The sequence below is a fragment of the Globicephala melas genome, chromosome 5, assembly GCF_963455315.2.
Source record: "Globicephala melas chromosome 5, mGloMel1.2, whole genome shotgun sequence".
NCBI classification, from domain to species: domain Eukaryota; kingdom Metazoa; phylum Chordata; class Mammalia; order Artiodactyla; family Delphinidae; genus Globicephala; species Globicephala melas.
The window spans coordinates 93,837,715-93,847,886 of NC_083318.1; the positions used below are offsets into that span (position 1 = coordinate 93,837,715).

A 10,172-nucleotide genomic window follows, 5' to 3' on the forward strand; every position below is an offset into this window, starting at 1 on the left:
AGAACAAATTAATTTTTCCTTAGGTGATGTTAACAAATAGAGTGATGAGTGACTTCTAAGAAGTCAAAACAGTGTTTAGGCAAATGACATCTAAAACAGTGTTTGGTATGGGCGTGCCAGAAGAATAGGAGAGGCAATATGATTGAAGTATTTTTCTGCTTTGGGACCATATTCACAGTAACAGAGCAACATGAACTCAATTACAACACTGGGGATTTTTCATATAGAGACAGAAAGCAAAGTTGTGAGGTACATTGGATCTATTTATCATGAAGGGAAGAGCTTGTTAAGAAGGTAGGAGCAATCCTAAGTTAGAGGCAGAAGGAAGGAGGGAAGAAATAGAGAGAAAACAAGATCAGAAGCTACCTCTTTGAGACTGCACTGTTTCCCTAAACTTTTTCCTAAACCAGGAAGAACAATGAAGGGTTTCATTGTGTTTACTCGGAACTCTTTCGGTTGCAAGTAACAGAAACCCAACTCCAGCTATTTAAGGAAAAAGTACACATGTGTTTATAGGCTCACCAAACTGGTAAGAATGGGGTAGCTTCAGATATGGCTGTATCTGGTTAAGGAAAGGAATTCTCAAAGTGTGGTCTGGGGATGTTGGAGAGTTCCCTGAGACCCTTTTGGGTCTGCAAGGTCAAAGCCATTTTCATAATAATACTAAGACAGAGTCTTAGTGCCATCCACTGTCAGCACCTTGAGACAATAGGGTTGTTTTTCTCTCTCTAGTGAGGAGAGAGGGTCCAATTTCATACTCTAATTAGAGTTTGAGTCCAAATCACATACCCTAACAGAAGTTATTCTTATGAATTAGCAATGCTGGCAGAGACATAAATTATGCAAGACACCTACCTTAAACTGAGATTCCATTCCTGAGTGTCTGACAATTTTAATTTTATGCTCATTTATGCTGCTTGCAGGATGACTCTGGTCAGATTATTTAGGCTTTTCATGGCCTCTATGTCCTTACCTCTAAAAAAGGATACGTTCATTGACTGTGAGCAATGGAAGATGGGGAAAAAGTTATTCTAAGTCTGATCTATCAGTTGCTACAATGAATGCCCACCAAATGAAGTTCTATAGGGTTATTTTTCAGATTGTATATAAATTTTCATTAACTATTTATGTCAAATATTTTTGGTGATAATGTAAAATAGAGGTTTCATTAGTCCACAAGCACCGAGTTCTGTTCATCACTGTTTACCTTGTTCTTCTTTCCTTTGCCTTTTGATTTTGGCTTTATTACTTTTAATATTAACTGTTGATTCTGTGAAATCCCATTTTTTACAAAATGAATCAGGAGCAAGATCGTAAGTGCCATAAAAAATAATTTTCAGAAAAAAACTATTCATTTACTTAGGATTTTATTTAAATGTATATACATATATATTTTAATAATGGAGTGAAAGAAAAACCAGCATTTCTCCTTTTATTCTTAATTTATAAATTAAGCTGCAAAAAGAAGCCCCAATAAAAACTGCATAATTACTCTTAAGAATCAGACAATATTTACCATCTACTTTCATTTTGTACAACTTCTGTTTCCACTAAAGTACTATCATTACATTAAAATGAGATTTTACTTTTTTTTTGGTCTTTGAGCCCTACAGATAAAGTTACTACTGAAAAGCAAATAACACTTGACATGTGTGGTACATTAAATACCATCTAGACTTCTTTGCATATTATATCTGCTTCTCTATTATATTAACTTTTCATTAACTGTAGGTACAAACACCCAAATTAAATTGATATCAAAATGTCAGTTTCCAACATAATTCATATTATCGAGTACTTTTAAACAGAAAAAGTTTTAGCAAAATATCTCTTTGAAATAATTCTAAATTGTTCCAATAACTTGATAACTGAAGCTTCTGGGTAAAAGATATAGTTATCTTGCACTATTTAAATTGTTAATAGAAAGTATTAATGTTAAATTTTATATAACATTATTACAAAATTCCATTGCTAACCTGAAATCAGAACAACATTCCGCCTTGAGTGTCTATTACTTGCCAGATATTAAGTATTTCTTTTCATTTAAAGAATGGATAACAAACTGTCTTAGAGTAGATAACAATTAAAATACAGAAGAAAGCCTGCCTCCTGTTTGTATTGAATCAAATAAGGAGAAATTTGACCGGACAGTCCTATTTCAAGATGAGAGACCGGTCATATATTTTACTTGGCGTTTTCTTCCAAAGAACAAAATAAAGCCCTTGTGCTACCACCTTGACACTTACTTAAATGTTTACCAAATCCTCTTTGCAAACTTGGCTGCACAGCAGAATTGCCCAGAGTTTTTTAAAAAATGTCAATGTCTGTGCCTCACCCCCAGGGATTCTGCTTTAACTGGAACAAGGTGTGGCTAATCTATCAACTATTTTTCTACTCCTTGCTAATTAGCCATCTGTATGGTATTTTTAACTGTCTCCGTTTTATCAGCTGTAAGACTGTTTTGATTGGTCAGGTCTTTGTGGCGAACCGAATTCCGCAGAGCAGGGCTTACTGTGCAGAAAGGTTGCGGTGCCTCTGTTTGCCTCGATCCATTTTCCTCTCACTTCCTTACTCTTTCTCTCAGAGGAGGCAAGTGGCTGCCTCGGCAGCTGCGGTGGCTGACCATCACTGAAAGGACCAAAGAAAGCACTGAGCTGCCTCCTGGATATTTTCTCCAGGGAAGGTTAATTTACCATGCTTTCTTCCATTTTTCTCTACATCCTGGAAAAAACTTTTTTTGTTTTCTTTTACAAGAAACAAACTGAACTTATTGCCGAAAAACAGAGGCAAGAAGTTTTAGCACAGCTCCTCAGTTTGGGACAAGTTAGAAACTCCTGAAGCGAGCAGAAGCATAGTAAGTGCTTTCTTTCTTTTAAAGCCACTTCTGGGGAGAGGGGGGGCTATTGTAATGGTAAATTTCACTCGGAGAGGAAGAAAGGGTTGATAATCAATCAGAATTGAGGGATTCAGTTGAGTTTTTGCAATTTTCTTACTACATTGTAAGATGACTTGAAGTTTCTCTGTAAAATCTGCTGGAAGAGTTTTGGTGTGGGTGTGTGTGAAATAAAGGCAGTCTTGAGAGTGACATTGAAAGAAGTTTCTTTTTGAACAGAGTAGAGAGAGATACACCACTCGGGGGCTTCAGTGAGAACCGGGAATTCCAGGAGGAGAGTTTACATTCAGAAATGTTGAAGTGAAAAATCCTCCTGGCTCAGCATCTTGGAGTGAAGCTCGGAAGAACCCTTTACATCTGAAAGAATTTGTTCCTGAAAACCTCTTTTTCGGCCAGCGTGGATCATGAAGGATGGGATAATGTGCTATACAAGCACCGCTTTCTTGAATCTGCTGCAGGCATTTAAAATTTAACTTGAGGGATCATGTGTTTGGCATGATGAGGACCACAGAGAACTTCGATGAGACCAGTGCCACACTAAACCCTAACAGGACCCCCAGGGGAAGGTACGTTTATCTGGAAGTGTTCCTGCAGGGAGGAGCTCCCTGGGGTTTTACTTTGAAAGGTGGCCTGGAGCATGGAGAACCATTAATCATCTCTAAGGTATGTTTCTTTTTCCAATATTGTCTTTATTGAAATTGCTTTTTCTACTTTTGTCAGATCTGTCAAGAACACAGAATAATGCCGAGGATTGCCCAGATATTGCTTAATTTGCTGTTTCATACCTTTCTGATTATATCGGGAAATATTTTACATAGCTTGATGTTTGAAAGAAAAATGTGTCTCGCGCATTTATTCTGTGAAATCCCAGGGAAAAATGTGCTTGTTTAATGGATAATCTCTTTTTGTGAATGAAATAGTATAAAACCAGCTACCACATGATCTTTTCAGTTATGAATCTGATTAAAGATTACCAGCATAGTTAATGTAGTGGCATGGTGTATATTTGTGTATGAGTGCCTTTATGGCTAGAAAACTATCCGTTCTTTCTCCTTTCAACTGGAAGTATCTAGCGTTCCGAAATATTTTACAATTGGTTTGCAACTCTGGATAATTGGTTACATAAATATTATTTATTGCTTTTTGCACACTCAGGAGAATTAAGTCAGCTTTCAATATAATCCAAGGGCAAAACAGCATTTCTGCCTCTTCTGTTTATCTATGTATTTAAGCCAATTTTTAAACCTTCATCATCCTGCAACATGCCTCAATTCTTCATATATCTTTGGTGTGGATAGGTATACCCATTGAATGAATCTTTTTTGTGCATTAGGTTTAGTGTTTCTGCTTTTCTCTAAAACTTCAGAGGTTAAGAAAGATTACAGAGATTTTTTATTTTTTAAATAATTTTTTAAAAATTCATTATTTATTTATTTATTTATTTTGGCCGTGCCAGGTGTTAGTTGAGGCATGCGGGATCTAGTTCCGCGACCAGGGATTGAACCCGGGCCCCCTGCCTTGGGAGCGCAGGGTCTTACCCACTGGACCACCAGGGAAGTCCCCAGAGATTTCTTTTAAAATTTCAGAATATTAACAGTCTAAAATAACAGAATGTAAGTGCTTTTCACACCTTAGCATTACTCAAGAAACATCTGTAATTGAGGGGAAATTTAGTTTCAGTTGGAGAGTGGGAAAGAGGTAAATATGCATTTTGCCTGAGCTCTATTACCTAGTTAAGGTTATTTTTCATATCCCACCAAAATGTGTGTTTTGAGAGAGACAAACGATGCTTACTGTGGGTGAGCCAGTGGGAACTGTTTTCCAGCCGTCAGCCAAGAATGTGCAGAATAGCACTGTAAGCCGTGTGACTTTTCCTTGTCTTTCCTAAGAAAACAAAAGATACATATACATATATGTGTATCAGTTAGGAAGACTTCCAGCTATAAGTAACTGGAAACCCGACTGATAGAAACCTAAGTAAACTGGGGTTAGTTTTTCTCATATTACAAGAAGTCTGGAGTCCAGGCAAGGAGCAGCAGTTCAATAATGTCATCAAGAACTTCAGTTAGCTCTCCACTCTGCCTTCTTTACGATGTAGACTTTTGTCTTCATGGTTGCAAGATGGATGCCATATCTCCGGCATTGCATCTTCATTCTGGGCAGGGTTTTGGCTTTTGGTTTTGGCTTTTGGTTTGGAACCCTCCCTATCAAACCTGTGCTTACATCTTGTTGACCAGAACAGTGCCACATACCTATCCTTAGACCAATTATTGGCCAAGGGGAATGAGACTACCATGACTAGTTTAGACCAGTCAGGACTTCTTTCCTGGGTTCTGTGATAGAAACAGCCTTCCTGATGTCAAGGAATCTCTGCCCACTATTTGAACAAATTGAGGTTCTGTTTTCAGGAAGAAGGAGGGAGTGGGTGCCGGGTAGACAGTTGAGAATGTCTGCCACAGACATAAATATTATCTCTGCATTTTAAAACTCTGGTTTACATTCAATTTGCCTGGTCTTTAATGTTAAGATATTATGTATCTGCCCACTAGAATACAGTTTCCTGTCAAACAGGCCTAATCCTACCACTAATGAGCCACTCTGCAAGGCTCCATTTTATCTGCAGAATGGGGGTAAACGATTATCTCCCTTATTGGAATGTGTGGGGATTAAATGAGACCGTGTATTTAGAACAGCTAACATAGGGGCTGGTACACAGAAAGAGCTCAAAAAAAAAAAAAAATCTTAGCAAAGATTATGACTATTGCTTTTCATTAGTCTAAGAGACATTGTATTAGGATACAGATTTGTCTGATCTACAAAGATCCAAAATAGCATTAGCTTAAGCAATATAGGAATTTCTATCTCTCTCACATGACAATCTGAGCATAAGCCACACTGAAAGATGGCTGCAAGGGGTCAGGGACCCACGTGCCTTCTACTTTCTTACTTTCATCCTGATGCCCCGTCTGCATGGTCCAAGGTGACTTGCCCCAACATCTGCTTTCCAGTCCGTAAGAAGTGGAAGAAAGAAAAGAGAAGACAATCTCCTTCCTTTCAAGGGTATAATCCGGCGTAATCTGCTCTGTCCAATATGGTAGCCACCAGCCACACGTGGCTATTTCCATTTCAATTAAAAGTAACTAAAATGGGACTTACCTGGTGGCGCAGTGGTTAAGAATCCGCCTGCCGATGCAGGGGACACGGGTTCTATCCCTGGTCCTGGAAGATCCCACATGCTGCAGAGCAACTAAGCCCGTGCGCCACAACTACTGAGCCCGTGTGCCATAATTACTGAAGCCCTCGCGCCTAGACCCCACTCTCCGCAACAAGAGAAGCCACCGCAATAAGAAGCCCATGCACTGCAACGAAGAGTAGGCCCTGCTCGCCGCAACTAGAGAAAGCCCACACGCAGCAACAAAAACCCAACACAGCCAAAAATAAATAAATAAATAAATTTATATTTTAAAAAAGTAACTAAAATGAAATACAATTTTAAATTCTGTTTCTCATATCCACTAGCCAGATTTCAAGTGCCACATTGCTTCAGAGCTCTTGAATCTCTCTCCCCATCCTGTCTGTCTGGCAAACTCATATTCATCCAAGCGCCATTTCTTCCTCTCTCTGAAGTTTTCCTGACTTCATCAAGCTGGGTTAGGTGATCTCTCTTCTACACTCCAATAACATGCATTTATTACACCAAATCATAATTTTTAAATTTATGTTGACTGTCTTCTCAGCGGTCTGAAAGCCTCTTGAAAGGCTGCGACCATTTTCTTTTCATCTCTACCACATCTAACTCGGCCCGGGTACACAAATATTTGTTGAGTAAATGAAAAGGCATGGGCTATGTCTTATTCATCTTGCATTTCCTAGATCTAGCAGAGAGCCTGGCACAGGGTAGGTGCTCGATAACTTCTATTGAATTAATAGGCAAAGACAAAACAGAGCAGGGAGGCAGTCTAAGCAAGGATGCAGAGTCCCATGAGATGAGGATGCCAGGCAGATCTCCAGACATGGAATATGTATGTTTCCCATTGCTACCATAAAAATTACCACAAACTTAGTGGCTTAAACAACACAAACTTATTACCTTACAGTTCTGTAGGTCAGAAGTCTAACACAGGTCTCACTGGGCTAAAATTAGTATGTCAACAAGGCTGTGTTCCTTTTTGGAGGCTATAGGGGAGGCTCTGTTTCCCTGCCCTTTCCAACTTCTAGAAGCGACCCGCATTCCTTGGCTCATGGCCCCATTCCTCCATCTTCAAAGCCAGCAATGGCAGGTTGAGTCCTCACATTGCATCACTCTGATCTCTAACTTCTGCCTCCCTCTTCCAATTTGAAGTACCCTTGGGATTACATTGGGCCCACCAGGATAATATCCCTATTTTAAGATCAGTTGAGTAATGACCTTAATTCTGTCTGTAGCCTTAATTCCCCTTTGCCATGTAATCTAACATATTCACAGGTTCCAGGGATTAGAACGTGGATGTCTTTGGGAGGAGAGGGCTTTATTTTGCCAACCAACAGGGAGTTTGAACATTGATGAAAGTGTGCGTAATTAAGATAATACCAAGGATGAGACAAAAGTTAAGTTTAGAGGCTGATTGTGTGTATCCAAGACCTTTTTCCTAGGACTATGAAGAAAGTGCCCATTAGCTCATATGCTGCTCACCAAATGTTCACTATTCCCCTAATGTAGGGTGACCCCCATTGTAAGTGAAGGGAAGGGATAGTACACATTAAGTCTTTGATATGAAAGGCAGGTACATTTATACAAAGCAGTTATAAGCTGCCAGGTGTGACAGTATAATGAATGAAGTAGCATTTTTCTTTAGGTACAAATGAGGTGGGAGAATGAATGGGGAAAAAGGAGCTACAAAAATGTGGCAGTAAAAGAAATCACTTCCAAATCCCTTTCTTTGGGTTTTAATGTCCTTGAAAAGGAAAGGTGGAGTTGAGGAAAGAGCCTCTGTAATCTGTAAACTTCAGAAAGAAAGGGTAACTTTTTAAAAAAAAATAGGGATTGTATGTAGAAGCTCAAGGATTTCAATAGTTCAGGAAGCTGGCAGCATGATTTTATTATGACTCACTCTGCATTGTGGCTGAGAAAAGTGGTTCCACCTGCTGTGGGGATGCACCTGCCCCTAGGATTCATAATCAAATAACAACTAGAACAACAACAAACAACAACCAGTAGCGACCACTAGTAAATACTGGCACTTACTAAGTGCTTACTGGGTGCTGATCTCTATTCGAAGAGATCCATGTGTGTTAACCCTTTTAATTTCCACAACTCCATGAGGAAGGTAATATTATGATGCCAGTTTTATACATGAGAAAGCAAGACACAGAATTTGAGTAGCTTTCTGAAGCTCTCATGGCTGGTAGAAATTGCTAGAGGTGGAATTTGAATGCAGGCATCCTGGTTCTCCAGAGTCCACGCGCTTGACATACTCTGCCGTTCAGTCACTGTTGCCTACCAAATATTTGTCTCAGTCTAGTTTCTAGAGCTATGATCTGGGTAAAATATGGGATTAATCTTTTGTTATATATGTTTTAAAATTTATTAGAGAAAACAATTTTAAAAAATCTTAGTCCTTGGGATTTCCTTGGTGGTCCAATGGTTAAGACTCCACGCTCCCAATGCAGGGAACCTGGGTTCAATCCCTGGCTGGGGAATTAAAATCCTGCATGCTGCACAGTGTGGCCAAAAAAAAAAATCTTAGTCCTATACATGGAAGCAACCTACGTGTCCATCAACAGGTGAATGGATAAAGAAGATGTGGCACATATATACAATGGAATATTACTCAGCCATAAAAAGAAATGAAATTGAGTTATTTGTAGTGAGGTGGATAGACCTAGAGTCTGTCATACAGAGTGAAGTAAGTCAGAAAGAGAAAAACAAACACCATATGCTAACACATATATATGGAATCTAAAAAAAAAAACTGGTTCTGCCAAACCTAGGGGCAGGACGGGAATAAAGACACAGATGCAGAGAATGGATTTGAGGACACGGGGAGGGGGAGGGGTAAGGTGGGATGAAGTGAGAGAGTGGCATGGACATATATACACTAGCAAATGTAAAATAGATAGCTAGTGGGAAGCAGCTGCATAGCACAGGGAGATCGGCTCAGTGCTGTGTGACTACCTAGAGGGGTGGGATAGGGAGGGTTGGAGGGAGATGCAAGAGGGAGGGGATATGGGGATATATGTAGACATATAGCTGATTCACTTTGTTATACAGCAGAAACTAACACAACATTGTAAAGCCATTATACTCCAATAAAGAGGTTAAAAAAAAAATCTTAGTCCTATAAAGGTCCCCTAAAATAGGTACAGGAACTCCTGTAAGTAGTTCAAGACCCATAAAAGGAGGGGCCACTTACCATTTCTTAGTAAGTATTGTTGTGGCGTCTCCACCTGGAGAGGCACCTTTTTTGTGCACTTCAAAGGATTTAAACCTCCACGTGTACTTCATGTGCTTACATGGTCTTCCCTAGGAAGAAGACTAAAATGTATAGTCTAGCCACAAAGAAGTATGAGTGTACCAGTTCAGCCCTTGGGAAGAAGAGGAGGAAAAGTGAGGCTTATTTTAGTTATATGGGGGAAATCCTAAAGCAAACCCACCCAGACTTCAGTGGGTGCTCCTGGGTCTTGGATGCTCTGGTCTCTCTGGAGGATTGGCGACTGGAACAGATTAGCCTGGAGGCAACTAGACCATCCTTTGACAACCACAGAAAAGCTGTCACTGGCAGACAGCTCCTTGAAGCAGTCAAGCAGAGGTCCTCTCTGAAGAGCTTTTGGATAAATGAAGTGTTTCTGAATGGCCCTGTTGTTGGAAATGATTGCACTTGCCCCCCAAAATTGTATGTGTCAGAGGGCTGGGTTGGAGACAATGAATCCAAGAAGTACTGGCTACAACAGGAGTCTTAGTGCTCCACACCTGGTCTCCGGGTCCTGTGTTTTTAGCCTCTGATGTCCTTTGTAGAAAAAAAATAAAGGCTTTTTCTCATGTGTGTTAAAAAAAAAAAATCCTGGGCTTCAGAATTGAAGGTCAGCCATTGTCTCTTATGTCATCAATGCTCCTGATTCCTACCTGCCTGGGAGGTATCTCTGCTCTGGCTACACTGTCTTCTGTGTCATCTCACTAGTAAATCCTGTTGGTTCCATCTTCCACGCCATTACCCCTCCTTTTCTGAATCTGCTTCTACCACCTATAACACCATCATCCTCTTCCTGTCGATCTAAATCTCAGCCTTCCCCTACCAAGGCT

The 10,172-nt window shown here is 39.9% G+C and overlaps 1 pseudogene; it reads left to right on the top strand.

Annotated features, from left to right (window-relative positions):
* The first annotated feature begins 3,391 nt into the window (after positions 1 to 3,391).
* Positions 3,392 to 9,832, top strand: LOC132597296 (histone H2A.N-like; annotated as a pseudogene).
* Positions 9,833 to 10,172: the final 340 nt, after the last annotated feature.